General features: G+C 38.7%; 1 pseudogene; it reads left to right on the forward strand.

The window, feature by feature from the left end:
- The first annotated feature begins 3,209 nt into the window (after positions 1-3,209).
- The window catches only part of LOC137240357 (angiotensin-converting enzyme-related protein-like), a 56,113-nt pseudogene continuing 44,709 nt past the window's right edge, over positions 3,210-14,613 (forward strand).

Here is a 14,613-nt window from a genome sequence, read left to right on the forward strand (position 1 = left end):
AACTGCAATTACAGGAGACACGTATAACACCCAAGATGGAATCACAGGAGACACGACAAGAATCGAAATTTTCAGAAATGTCGTCAGAAATAACATCTAAAATTGAAGCACAAGAGGCACGTATATCAGAAATGTCGCGAAAGCGCGCATGGAAAGGAAACTAACGCAGTTTCATGAAGACTTAATGGTCGACAATATAAAATGGAGGCCGAGATAGATGCTTTAAAAGATCGTATTCAGGAGTTACAATTGAATCGTCCAATCACTTCAACGTCTACTCTGAAAGTAAACTCCCCAACGTTTGATGGTTCTGTTCCTTTCCAGGTGTTTAAATCTACTCTTGTGAAACGTCGGAGCGATACTGATTATACGACGCCAATCCGTCAAGCGCAAGCTCTACGAAGTAGTTCATTGGCCAAATAACAGAGCGTGGTGGAACGAACCAGGGTAATTAGTAGAAAGATGAAACACAGGTTTGACCAGAACAATAATTCGGAAGGTTTCTTGGAGGGAGATTTGGTACTGCTATACAAGCCTCACCGGCGGAAAGGTGTTCCATCCAAATTTTGTTACATTTGGGCAGGCCCGTACAAAGTTGTGAAGAGGATCAGTGATATCATCTACCGCGTACAAACAATTGGGAAACCATTAAATAGAAGGGTTCATTTGGAGAGGCTAGCAGCGGTTAGATCGAGAGATTTGTCTGATCGGAACGATCAGACTTAGGTGGAGGGCAGTGTGACGAATATTCACATCACTAAATAAATGCACAACAGAAACCTTAAGGCAAGCTGCATTAACACATTAACCATCATGTACACACATACATAAAAGCAGCAGAGAGATACTCACAAACGCATGTCATCATCAGCCGAAGAAGTACTAACATATACACGCATATGGCTACACACTACAAATTCACGCACGTATGACTGGTAACCGGGTAGAGGATTCTAGAAGTGGAAACGTCTAGACATTCCGGCGGAGAGTATAAAAGCAGCACAAGCTGAGTAGTCAGTATTCAGTTTGATTTAAGCACGCTATTGGTTGCGAAGTATAAGTGTTATTGTGTAGTACTATCAAAGTAGTCTAATAAAGACCATTCTGCATTATTGAATATTGGAGTTGTTTATTCAACAATTTAGGGATACGAACGTTAGTAGAAGGTATAAAATAAGCGGAGTTTCACTAAATTCGTTACAATATCAATATTATTATCGGTATTGAATTAACGAGACTTGCTCATATTGTATTATACAATTGTTATTATACTCAGTTGAGCAGAGCTCACAGAGTATATTAACTTTGATCGGATAACGGTTGGTTGTACAGGTATAAAGGAATCGAGGTAGATATATACTTCCATATATCAAAATCATTAATATCGAAAAAAAATTTGATTGAGCCATGTCCGTCCGTCCGTCCTAATGGGCACGATAACTTGAGTAAATTTTGAGGTCTCTTGATGTAGGTATGTATGTTCCTGGGCACTCATCTCAGATCGCTATTTATAATGAACTATATCGGACTATAACCACGCCCACTTTTTCGATATCGAAAATTTCGAAAAACTAAAAAGTGCGATAATTCATTACGAAAGACGGATAAAGCGATGAAACTCGGTAGGTGAGTTGAACTTATGACGCAGAATAGAAAATTAGTAAAATTTTGGACAATGGGCGTGGCACCGCCCACGTTTAAAAGAAGGTAATTTAAAAGTCTTGCAAGCTGTAATTTGGCAGTCGTACGAACACGCCCACTTTAAAACAAAAAAAATTAAGTCAAATTTTAACAAAAAATTTAATATATTTACAGTATATGGAGCAACAAAATACAAAAATGAAATAAAATATCAAAATGGGCGTGGCTCCGCCCTTTTTCATTTAATTTGAATAGGATACTTTTAATGCTATAAGTCGAACAAAAATTTACCAATCCTTGTGAAATTTGGTAGGGGCTTAGATTCTAGGACGATAACTGTTTTCTGTGAAAATGGGCGAAATCGGTTGAAGCCACGCCCAGTTTTTATACATAGTTGACCGTCTGTCCTTCCGCTCGGCCGTTAAGACGATAGCTTGAGCAAAAATCTATATATCTTTACTAAACTCAGTTCACGTACTTATCTGAACTCACTTTATCATGGTAGAGAAAACGGCCGAAATCCGACTATGACCACATCCACTTCTTCGATATCGAAAATTACGAAAAATGAAAAAAATGCCATAATTCTATACCAAATATTAAAAAAGGGATGAAACATGTTAATTGGATTGGTTTATTGACGCAAAATATAACTTAAAAAAAAAAAAAAGTGTAAAATGGGTGTGACACCTACCATATTAAGTAGAAGAAAATGAAGAATTCTGCAGGGCGAAATCAAAAGCTCTTGGAATCGAGGCAGGAATACTGTTCGTGGTATTACATATATAAATTAGCGGTACCCGACAAATGATGCTCTAGATCATCCTGGTCCACATTTTGGTCGATATCTCGAAAACGCCTTCACATATACAACTTCCACCACTCCCTTTTAAAATAGTCATTAACACCTTTCATTTGATAGCCATATCGTACAAACAAATTCTATAGTCACCCCTGGTCTACCTTAATGGCGATATCTCGAAAAGGGGACCCATAGAACTAAGGCCCACTCCCTTTTAGAATACTCATTAACACCTTTCGTTTGATACCCATATTGTACAAACGCATTCTAGAGTCTCCCTGGTCCTCCTTTATGGCGATATCTCGAAAAAGCATCCACCTAGAGAACTAAGGCCCACTCCCTTTTAAAAGACTCATTAACACCTTTCATTTGATACCCATATCGTACAAACAAATTCTAGAGTCACCCCTGGTCCACCTTTATGACGATATCTCGAAAAGGCGTCCACCCATAGAACTAAGGCTCAATCTCTTTTAAAATACGCATTAGCACCTTTCATTTGATACCCCTATCGTACAAACAAATTCTAGAGTCACCCCTGGTCCACCTTTATGACGATATCTCGAAAAGGCGTCCACCCATAGAACTAAGGCTCAATCTCTTTTAAAATACGCATTAGCACCTTTCATTTGATACCCCTATCGTACAAACAAATTCTAGAGTCACCCCTGATCCACCTTTATGGCGATATCTCGAAAAGGTGTCTTAGTTGACCATGACATTAGGATCTACATGCAAAGAACGAATATGCGCTATAAGAATCAGGATGTACTACTCAACTTCAGTTTGGAGAAAGGATTCAGCAGTAAGCGATTACTGTGGAGGCGCTTCGACAAAGACCACCAAAGTCAAAGGCATGTGGAACGAATGGGCCAAACAAATCAAAACCGAAGGTAGCTGCGAGAAAAACACTGGCATTGAAAATCCTAAATGGACGCACTAAACAAAGAAAAGAAATTCCCAGAAAGAATACGAGGGTATTTTCAAGCCAGGGCGCACTACTCTTGTGAAAAGTCGGAACGATATTGATTATGCGACGCCAATCCGTCAAGCGCAAGCTCTACGAAATAGATCATTGGCCAAACAACAGAGTGTGATGGAACGAACCAGGGTAATGAGAAGTAAGATGAAACACAGGTTTGACAAAAACACTAATTCGGAAGGTTTCTTGGAGGGAGATTTGGTACTGCTATACAACCCTCACCGGCGGAAAGGTGTTCCATCCAAATTTTGTTACATTTGGGCAGGCCCGTACAAAGTTGTGAAGAGGATCAGTGATGTCATCCGCCGCATACAAACAATTGGGAAACCACGAAATAGAAGGGTGGTTCATTTGGAGAGGCCAGCAGCGGTTAGATCGAGAGATTTGTCTGATCGGAACGATCAGACTTAGGTGGAGGGCAGTGTGACGAATATTCACATCACTAAATAAATGCACAACAGAAACCTTAAAGCAAGCTACATATACATATTAATCATCATGTACACACATACATACAAGCAGCAGAGAGATACTCACAAACGCATGTCATCATCAGCCGAAGAAGTAATCACATATGCACACATATGTCTAGACACTACAAATACACGCGCGTATGGCTGGTGACCAGGTAGAGGATTCTAGAAGAGGAAACGTCTTGCAAGCTGTAATTTGGCAGTCGTACGAACACGCCCACTTTAAAACAAAAAAAATTAAGTCAAATTTTAACAAAAAATTTAATATATTTACAGTATATGGAGCAACAAAATACAAAAATAAAATAAAATATCAAAATGGGCGTGGCTCCGCCCTTTTTCATTTAATTTGAATAGGATACTTTTAATGCTATAAGTCGAACAAAAATTTACCAATCCTTGTGAAATTTGGTAGGGGCTTAGATTCTAGGACGATAACTGTTTTCTGTGAAAATGGGCGAAATCGGTTGAAGCCACGCCCAGTTTTTATACATAGTTGACCGTCTGTCCTTCCGCTCGGCCGTTAAGACGATAGCTTGAGCAAAAATCTATATATCTTTACTAAACTCAGTTCAGGTACTTATCTGAACTCACTTGATCATGGTAGAGAAAACGGCCGAAATCCGACTATGACCACATCCACTTCTTCGATATCGAAAATTACGAAAAATGAAAAAAATGCCATAATTCTATACCAAATATTAAAAAAGGGATGAAACATGTTAATTGGATTGGTTTATTGACGCAAAATATAACTTAAAAAAAAAAAAATTTGTAAAATGGGTGTGACACCTACCATATTAAGTAGAAGAAAATGAAGAATTCTGCAGGGCGAAATCGAAAGCTCTTGGAATCGAGGCAGGAATACTGTTCGTGGTATTACATATATAAATTAGCGGTACCCGACAAATGATGCTCTAGTTCATCCTGGTCCACATTTTGGTCGATATCTCGAAAACGCCTTCACATATACAACTTCCACCACTCCCTTTTAAAATAGTCATTAACACCTGTCATTTGATAGCCATATCGTAAAAACAAATTCTATAGTCACCCCTGGTCCACCTTAATGGCGATATCTCGAAAAGGGCACCCATAGAACTAAGGCCCACTCCCTTTTAGAATACTCATTAACACCTTTCGTTTGATACCCATATTGTACAAACGCATTCTAGAGTCTCCCCTGGTCCCCCTTTATGGCGATATCTCGAAAAAGCATCCACCTAGAGAACTAAGGCCCACTCCCTTTTAAAAGGCTCATTAACACCTTTCATTTGATACCCATATCGTACAAACTAATTCTAGAGTCACCCCTGGTCCACCTTTATGACGATATCTCGAAAAGGCGTCCACCCATAGAACTAAGGCTCAATCTCTTTTAAAATACTCATTAGCACCTTTCATTTGATACCCCTATCGTACAAACAAATTCTAGAGTCATCCCTGATCCACCTTTATGGCGATATCTCGAAAAGGTGTCTTAGTTGACCATGACATTAGGATCTACATGCAAAGAACGAATATGCGCTATAAGAATCAGGATGTACTACTCAACTTCAGTTTGGAGAAAGGATTCAGCAGTAAGCGAGTACTGTGGAGGCGCTTCGACAAAGACCACCAAAGTCAAAGGCATGTGGAACGAATGGGCCAAACAAATCAAAACCGAAGGTAGCTGCGAGAAAAACACTGGCATTGACAACCCTAAATGGACGCACTAAACAAAGAAAAGAAATTCGCAGAAAGAATACGAGGGTATTTTCAAGCCAGGGCGCACTACTCTTGTGAAAAGTCGGAACGATATTGATTATGCGACGCCAATCCGTCAAGCGCAAGCTCTACGAAGTAGTTCATTGGCCAAACAACAGAGTGTGATGGAACGAACCAGGGTAATGAGTAGTAAGATGAAACACAGGTTTGACAAGAACAATAATTCGGAAGGTTTCTTGGAGGGAGATTTGGTACTGCTATACAACCCTCACCGGCGGAAAGGTGTTCCATACAAATTTTGTTACATTTGGGCAGGCCCGTACAAAGTTGTGAAGAGGATCAGTGATGTCATCCGCCGCATACAAACAATTGGGAAACCACGAAATAGAAGGGTGGTTCATTTGGAGAGGCCAGCAGCGGTTAGATCGAGAGATTTGTCTGATCGGAACGATCAGACTTAGGTGGAGGGCAGTGTGACGAATATTCACATCACTAAATAAATGCACAGCAGAAAACCTTAAAGCAAGCTACATATACACATTAATCATCATGTACACACATACATACAAGCAGCAGAGAGATACAAACGCATGTCATCATCAGCCGAAGAAGTACTCACATATGCACGCATATGGCTAGACACTACGAATACACGCGCGTATGGCTGGTGACCAGGTAGAGGATTTTAGAAGAGGAAACGTCTAGACATTTCGGCAGAGAATATAAAAGCAGCACAAGCTGAGTAGTCAGTAATCAGTTTGATTTAAGCACGCTATTGGTTGCGAAGTATAAGTGTTATTGTGTAGTACTATCAAAGTAGTCTAATAAAGACCATTCTGCATTATTGAATATTGGAGTTATTTATTCATCAATTTAGAGATACGAACGTTAGTACAAGGTATAAAATAAGCGGAGTTTCACTAAATTTGTTACAATATCAATATTATTTACTGTATTTATTTAACGGGACTTGCTCATATTGTTTGTAACGAATTTGCTACAAATCCTCTTATTTGCCTTTTTGCTAGGTTCGCATCGCTAAACTGTTGAAGAAATAACTCCAATATTGAATAATGGAAAAATGGCCTTTATTAAAATACTTCACAATAACACTCAAACTGTGCAACGAATAGCTTAATAACCAAACTGATAGCTCAAATGAAACTCCACTATTTAAAATAATACTGCTATTGCTCGCTAGATATCGTCTTAATCGAAACTCAAATCAAACTGAATTACTTTTTACTCGCTTGTGCCGCTTTTATAGGTTACGCTGCATACATCTAGGCTCTTCTATTTCCAGAACGTACCAACTATTTCGAGTGTTTATAGTTCTCATATAGTTTCTACTTGTTTACAATTTTCTACTTTTCAGCGTCTCTCAGATGTATGTGAGTTTGTAGTTTACAGTCTCTCGCACACACATAGGCGTATAAGTAAATGCATCTGTGTGTGACATCTCTCGGCTGCCTTATATATGTGTATACATGATTTGATTATTGACGTAAGCACCGCTTAGCATGGCCTTAGCATCGCCTTAGTGATGGTATAGCTTAGTGATGCTAATATCCGTGACAGTATTATACAATTGTTTTTATACTCAGTTGAGCAGAGCTCAAAGAATATATTAGCTTAGATGGGATAACGGTTGATATTAGAGAAGAATTACAAAGTTTACAAATGGGGATGGTAACTAGGGCATGTTTCTGAATCTCTCTTCTTCATCAGCTAGCTTCTCTGGAGCTGAGTATTGAACCCGAAATCTCCAACATTCATACTTTATGCTAGTGCAAAGGCCTTTATCCACTCAGCCATGAATAGCAAAAAAAGGCAACACTTAGAGTCCAATTGCAAAGCGAGCAGCGGGGCATTCATGAGGCTGAGTGAATAAAGGCATCTGCACTAGCATAAAGTATGAAAGTTGAAAATTTCGTGTTTAATACTCAACTCCCGAGAAGCTAGCTGATGAAGAAGTGAAATTCAAAAACATGTCCTAGTAAACATCGCCGTTTGTAAACTTCGTAATTTTTCTCTAATATCAATAACAATTGTATAAAGCAATATGAGCATATCTCGCTAATTAAATGCCTCAATGATTTTCAAGTCCATAATACTCCAACGTCACTTTTCCTACGGTCAAAGATGTGTTGTCTCCAATCAGTCACTACGCCTGTTTCCTTCTTTGCTCCTTATGGGGTTGAAAAAGCAATGTTTGCAATTCGTGCTTTGGATGTTTTTATTTTTCCGACGCGACGCTACTGCGGCGCAGCCTTTACTGGTTTCTTAGCCCCTTCATTTTGTCTGTAACGACGTGGCGTACTACTGTCCATTTTTCGTTATTTTGGAGCATTTGCTTCACGACTGTCACGGTAGTGTAATATTCCCCAAATATGCCACGCAGTCTGTATATATAGCTAAAAGACCTCGGACATTAAAAAAGTATATGGTATAAATTTGTCTCAACAATATCAATTCAAAAGCAAATATAAATTCTCCAAGATCGATTCAAGAAGCGAAGACTGCAGTCGCTTAGGAGTTATAGCAGTTCAACCAAAATCGGAGCATAAGCCAGAAAGCAAAACTCCAAAAGGCTTTATATGAACATATTGTCACGGATATTAGCATCACTAAGCTATACCATCACTAAAGCGATGCTAAGGCATGCTAAGCGGTGTTTACGTCAATAATCAAATCATGTATACACATACATATATAAGGCAGCCGAAAGATGTCACACACAGATGCATTTACTTATGCGTCTATGTATGCGCGAGAGACTGTAAACTACAAACATTCACATCAGTAATTCAATCATTATGTATCTACATAAACGAATAAATAATTGCGTCTACACATATGTACGTATACGAGCAGCGGAGCGGCAATGCACAGACACATGCATATATCTTATCCGAGTTGTCACAAGAGAGAGCAATAATTTGTGCACGTAGTTGTGGCTGGCGATTTTGTAGCGAAACTAACTAGTAAGTTCTGGAAATCGAAGAGCCTAGAAGTATGCAGCGTAAACTATAAAAGCGGGGCAGGCGAGTAAGAAGTAATTCAGTTTGATTTGAGATTTGGATTAAGCGCTATCTAGCGAGCTATAGCAGTATTATTTTGAATAGTAGAATTTCATTTGAGCTGTCAATCAGTTTGGTTATTAAGCAAGCTATTCGTTGCAAAGTATAAGTGTTATTGTGAAGTACTTGAATAAAGGCCATTTTGCATTATTACATATTGGAGTTATTTATTCAACAGTTTAGCGATACGAACTTAGCAGAGGGTTGCAAATAAGAGGATTTGCAAGTAAAATCGTTACAATTGGTGTCAGAAGAGGAATTGTTGAATAAATTTCGAAGACTTCGAATAAACTTGGACATGCCAAAGTTGAGTGAATTGCCGACCCAGCAACTGAAGGAGGAGTTGGAAGTCCGTGGAGTGGCTACTTTTGGCGATAAATCCCAGCTACAAAAACGACTAAGTGTAGCTACGGTGTTTGAAGGAATCTACAATGCTGAGGAGTATGACTTTCATTATGATAGCGACAAAACAACAACAAAAAGGGAAGACAAAAATGAAACACCGCAGACAGTGAAGAACACAGTATCTGTACAAACATCGACAATGGCATCTCAGCTGAAGCCACAGGAGGCACGCATTTCCGAAATGGCGTCGCAAATGTCATCTCAATTGGAAGAACAGAAGACATATATGTCATCTCAATTGGAAGCGCAAGAGGCACGTTTATCTGGAATGTCGACAAACATTTCGGAACAGGTATCATCGCAGCTCTTTGCGAAACTGGACGAGCAGGATGCAAAAATTTTACAACTCGAGGACAAAATTGATGCCGAGATAGAAGCGTTAAAAGGTCTTATGCAACAGTTACAACTAAATCGCTCAGCTGGTCCAGCGAGCAATCCGAAGATAAAAACTCCATCTTTTGACGGCTCTGTTCCTTTCGAGGTATTCAAGCTTCAATTTGCGAAGACGTCAGCAGTAAACAACTGGAATGCTGAAGATAAAGTGGCTGCTCTATTCGTAGCATTGAAGGGGCCAGCAGCCGAAATCCTACAGACGATTCCCGAAGGAGAGCGAAACAGCTATGAAGCATTGATGGCCGCTGTCGAGAGACGTTATGGAAGCGAGCATAGAAAACAGATATACCAAATTGAGTTGCAAAAACGTTACCAAAAAGCAAACGAGACGTTACAGGAGTTTGCTTCGGATGTTGAAAGATTGGCTCATCTTGCAAATGCGGACGCACCCGTGGAATACACAGAAAGGGTAAAGATTCAGAGCTTTATTAACGGCATACGGGACGTCGAAACGAAGCGAGCCACATACGCGAACCCAAAGTCAACATTTGCTGAAACGGTATCCCATGCACTAACTCAGGAAACAGCGTCACTTTTGAGTAAACCCGCATACAAAGCTCATCGCGTGGAAGTGGAAAGGCCCGATTGGGTAGATACAATTTTGGAAGCACTGAAGGGATTACAACAAAATAATGCCGGAGTTATGAAGTGTTTCAAGTGCGGTAACCCAAGTCACATTGCACGTCATTGCAGAACCGGTCATGGTAGTTCCAACTTGGCTGGTCGTAAACGCAAAGCGTTACAAAGAGCGAGTCAAATGTAAAAATCGAGGACTTGCCCCAGCTATGGAATGTCGTGTGATACCTATCTCGCAAACTGGAAGGAAATCGAGCAGTCTTACCGTCAAAGGAAATGTGGATGGCAAGGAGCGTGTACTGACTGTAGATACGGGCGCATCTCATTCATTGATCCGATCTGATTTGGTCAACAGGAAAATAAAGCCATTACCTGGAGCAAGATTGCGTACGATTACTGGCGAGTATAACCAAGTCCAGGGAGAAGTGGTATGTGAGGTCTTAATTGGGGAGGTCATGGTTCTACACAAATTCGTTGTGGCAGAAATCGTTGATGAAGTCATATTGGGAGTGGATTTCCTAGTTGACTATGACATCAGGATCAACATGCAGAAAAGGATTATGCATTATAAGAACCAGGATGTGCCAATTAACTTCAGTTTGGAAAAAGGTTTCAGCAGTAATCGAGTACTGGTGGAGAAAAATCGACAAAGGCCACGAAAGTCAAAGGTAAAGGTTGATGAAACGAATGGGCCAAACAAAGCGAAATCAAAAGTACCTGCGAGAAAAACACCGGCATTGACAAACCCTAATGGACGCTCTAAAACGACTGCAAGAATTTTGCAGGAAGCATGCAAGGGTGGTTTCAAGCCATCGCGCACTTCTGTTGGGAAACGGCGGAATGATACTGTCAAGCCAATCCGTCAAGCGCAAGCTCTGCGAAGTAGTTCATTGGTCAAACAACAGAGTGCGAGGGAACGACTAAGGATAATGAGTAGTAAGATCAAACGCAGGTACAATGTGAACAATAATTCGGAAGGGTACTTGGAGGGAGATTTGGTACTGTTAAACAACCCTCACCGGTGGAAAACTGTTCCAGCCAAATTCCGGTGCATTTGGGAAGGCCCGTACAAGGTTGTGAAGAAGATCAGTAATTCCATCTACCGCATACAAACCATTGGGAAACCACGAAATAGAAAGGTGGTTCATTTGGAGATGCTAGCGGCGTTTAGATCGAGAGATTGGTCTGATCGGGACGATCAGACTTAGGTGGAGGGCAGTGTCACGGATATTAGCATCACTAAGCTATACCGTCACTAAAGCGATGCTAAGGCATGCTAAGCGGTGTTTACGTCAATAATCAAATCATGTATACACATATATAAGGCAGCCGAAAGATGTCACACACAGATGCATTTACTTATGCGCCTATGTATGCGCGAGAGACTGTAAACTACAAACATTTACATCAATAATTCACTCATAATGTATCTACATAAACGAATAAATAAGTGCGTCTACACATATGTACGTATACGAGCAGCGGAGCGGCAATGCACAGACACATGCATATATCTTATCTGAGTTGTCACAAGGGAGAGCAATAATTTGTGCACGTAGTTGTGGCTGGCGATTTTGTAACGAAACTAACTAGTAAGTTCTGGAAATCGAAGAGACTAGAAGTATGCAGCGTAAACTATAAAAGCGGGGCAGGCGAGTAAGAAGTAATTCAGTTTGATTTGAGATTTGGATTAAGCGCTATCTAGCGAGCTATAGCAGTATTATTTTGAATAGTAGAGTTTCATTTGAGCTGTCAATCAGTTTGGTTATTAAGCAAGCTATTCGTTGCAAAGTATAAGTGTTATTGTGAAGTACTTGAATAAAGGCCATTTTGCATTATTACATATTGGAGTTATTTATTCAACAGTTTGGCTATACGAACTTAGCAGAGGGTTGCAAATTAGAGGATTTGCAAGTAAAATCGTTACAATATGTATTAGGGTAGGCAGGAATGTTTGAACTATGACGCAATAAAACCAGACAGGTGAAGTCAATATTACAAAATGGAGTCGCATTTGACAGTAATTGCCCTCATAATTTTAAGTGTTGCTCCTTGACATATCTGCAGCCTTAATTTTTTCATTATCATAAGAAAATACTTCATTAGCGCCTTTGTGAAATACAAAGTAACATGCAGGAGAGGAAATGGAACGGAACTGAATGGCTGCATCCTCAGAGAATCGCATTGTCCAACACTAAGAAATATGCATACATACTGCCGACGTCATTTTTATGTAAACCAAGCATTGAGGTAGGCTCATTGAGCAAAAAGAGGTGGCTGATGTAAAATTACATAATGGCAGAGGCTTTTTAGCAGCGATGCTTCAACAAATCAGAGTTTACAGATTTACCTGGTGGCAAAAAAAAATATGGATTTTCAAAACTTGATTGTAAACAGCTCTTGCTAGCCCTGGAAAGGTTTAGACAAACATGAAATACTCCCAGCTGTCTAATCAAAAGACATTGCTCTTAATTTTTCTATCTATACACCTGTCTCTCATCTGTCTAACCCTTTTCCTCATTTGTTTCCTCTTCCCTCTGCATTTTCTTGTTTACCCTAATGCACTCATTAAATGGCCATATCCCTTTATTGCTTCCTTAAATCTGCCCCCTTTCCCTCTTACTCTTCCCGCCTTGCTCTTATCCAAGTCTAACTCTCACTATTACCCTTAATCTTATCCTTATTCTTAATCTTCTTATTAACCTCTCTTTATAACTTTGTCTTAAATTATTACTTTTATTCTTACTTTTACTCTCATTCTCCATCTTCCTCTTGTTATTTTTAATTTTCCACTTCCCCAACTTCCTCTACTTTTGCTCCTCATTTCACATTTCGAGTTTGGCTTTTTCCGCACATGACATTACAAAGGTAGTAAAAAGTAGCAAAATAGAGCAAAAAATCTTCCCTCCCTAAAACTCATGACTGAATTATGAGGGCCGTCTGGTTTTATTGCGTCATGGTTTGAACATTTCATTCCGGGTTCTGGAAAAATGTATTTGTGCAGCCCACTAAATTTTGTACTAAAAGGTTCGCCCAAATTTTAAAATATCATGTTATGGACCAAAAAAAGTTTAAGGATACGCATTTTTAGGAAAATGTAATACCATAATATCTCAGCATTCGGTGTATGGGCAAATCCCAAAAACTTTTCCTTTTTTGGATACTCATGTTTTACATACGGGCAAATAACTTAAGGCCAGAAAAAGGGACAAGGACATAAAGCTTGACCTTTTGACTATCCGACCTGATGATTTTAAAAATCAAGAAAGTTGATAGCAAGTTTTTGCAGAACTCGAAACGTCGGTTTTTACACTTTTTCAAGCGATATCTGTGATTTTTTTGAATTTTTTCGATAAAATTTTGAGGCATCGCTGAAACGCTATGAAAGATTCTAAAAGTATGAGCAAAATTAATGTGTCCCTCCAATACTCAAAACTATCATCAATCAAAGTAGCGATACTTTTGTTTTGTTATTTTCGATATTGACAGTTTTTTGCTTTTCTTTTTTTGCTTATAGCTTTTTGAGGCAACTGAGTATTGAAATTTGGATTATGCACGATAACATCCTATCAGGGACTAAAAACACCTAGGGCTTCAAATTCGATATCATCCTTTCAGTTTTGAAGGTAGAGGCAGAAAAGTGCAAGCGCTTGGTTGAGTAAATTTTTTTCAGGAGCATGTTTTTTTGTGGACACACCACAGTAGTATAAGGAAAGTTATTGATGTTTGTACATGGGGCAAATTCCACAAAAATTGGCAATCGTCAAAAGTTTAGACATTTTTTTATTTTTTTTTAACCAGGTTTTATTTAAAAGTAAATGAAAAGAAACACAAGTTCGGTACAAAAATTAAAAAAAAAAAAAAAAAACAAAAAAAAAATCAATTAACTTTCTCTGTGTACAATATTAATGTTTTAATGAAGTTCTGTGCTTACATTACTTTTTTCACTTAGCCTTACCCCCTTATTCATAAAAAATAAAATAGTTTTATTAAGCTCTTATAATTGGAAATTTGTATGGAAACGTCATTTTAAAAAACTTTATAAGCGTTCATATTTTTTATGAATAAGTTAACAAAGTTAAGTAAAGTTTTTATAATGGCGCCTTTAATGAAGGGATTTCAAGTGTTCTGTTCTTTTCTGTATACAAAAGCTTAACAAAAATTCGGAGAACAGAGGTCACGTGAGTATAATACTTCCTACTATCTCTTAACTCTAATTGAGCAACTGAGCCAGAAAAAATTACTTGTACATGATTTTCAACTTCGCCACCGTCACAGATTGCATATCAGGTAGTTTTTTTCACCAGCCTTGTCTACATTTTTCTTTAGAACCAAAGAGTTGGGGTTTTGAAAAAATAGTTACCAAAAGAAAAATTGTCTAAAGCCTTGATAAAAAAAGTTATGCTAGTAAAAAGAAAAAATAATGTTTATGTATATTGTAGTAGTAGCAAAAGTATTGATATCATTAAAAAGTCTTTGCAGGATTAGTAGTTTCCTTTATTTATTTTTTTGTTTTTGTTTTTCGAAATTGTAAATTTTATAAAATTTCGACGA

This window comes from Eurosta solidaginis, chromosome 1 (genome assembly GCF_040869045.1).
Source record: "Eurosta solidaginis isolate ZX-2024a chromosome 1, ASM4086904v1, whole genome shotgun sequence".
NCBI lineage: Eukaryota > Metazoa > Arthropoda > Insecta > Diptera > Tephritidae > Eurosta > Eurosta solidaginis.